The sequence below is a fragment of the Penaeus monodon genome, chromosome 21, assembly GCF_015228065.2.
Source record: "Penaeus monodon isolate SGIC_2016 chromosome 21, NSTDA_Pmon_1, whole genome shotgun sequence".
Lineage (NCBI taxonomy): Eukaryota > Metazoa > Arthropoda > Malacostraca > Decapoda > Penaeidae > Penaeus > Penaeus monodon.
The window spans coordinates 15,582,142-15,582,477 of record NC_051406.1 but is presented as its reverse complement, the minus strand read 5'-3'; positions in this window follow the sequence as shown (position 1 = coordinate 15,582,477).

The window sequence follows — 336 nt, the reverse complement described above, 5'->3', positions numbered from 1 at the left end:
AAGGAGAGGCAGGGGCTAATAAGCCACAGACAATATAATCTCAAAGAGATAGCATACATATGAGATAAAATTCTAGGTGTCAATATCAAAGAAGAGAGTGATTCAAAAATACACATTAAAAATTGCAGGGCATTTTTCCTACAAAGGAAGTAACCTAACAAGTAATATAAAGGAAATATAATAAAAAGTAAAGGAAACGAGCCTTACAGCAGTAATGGAGATTAGCCTAAGAAAACAAGAACAGCAATAGCAAAATCAATATTCACATCATTTCACATTATCTAATAGCCTTGCAGCATGGCTAAGCTAATTAAGCTCACCTAAGCTAGGCAAGGC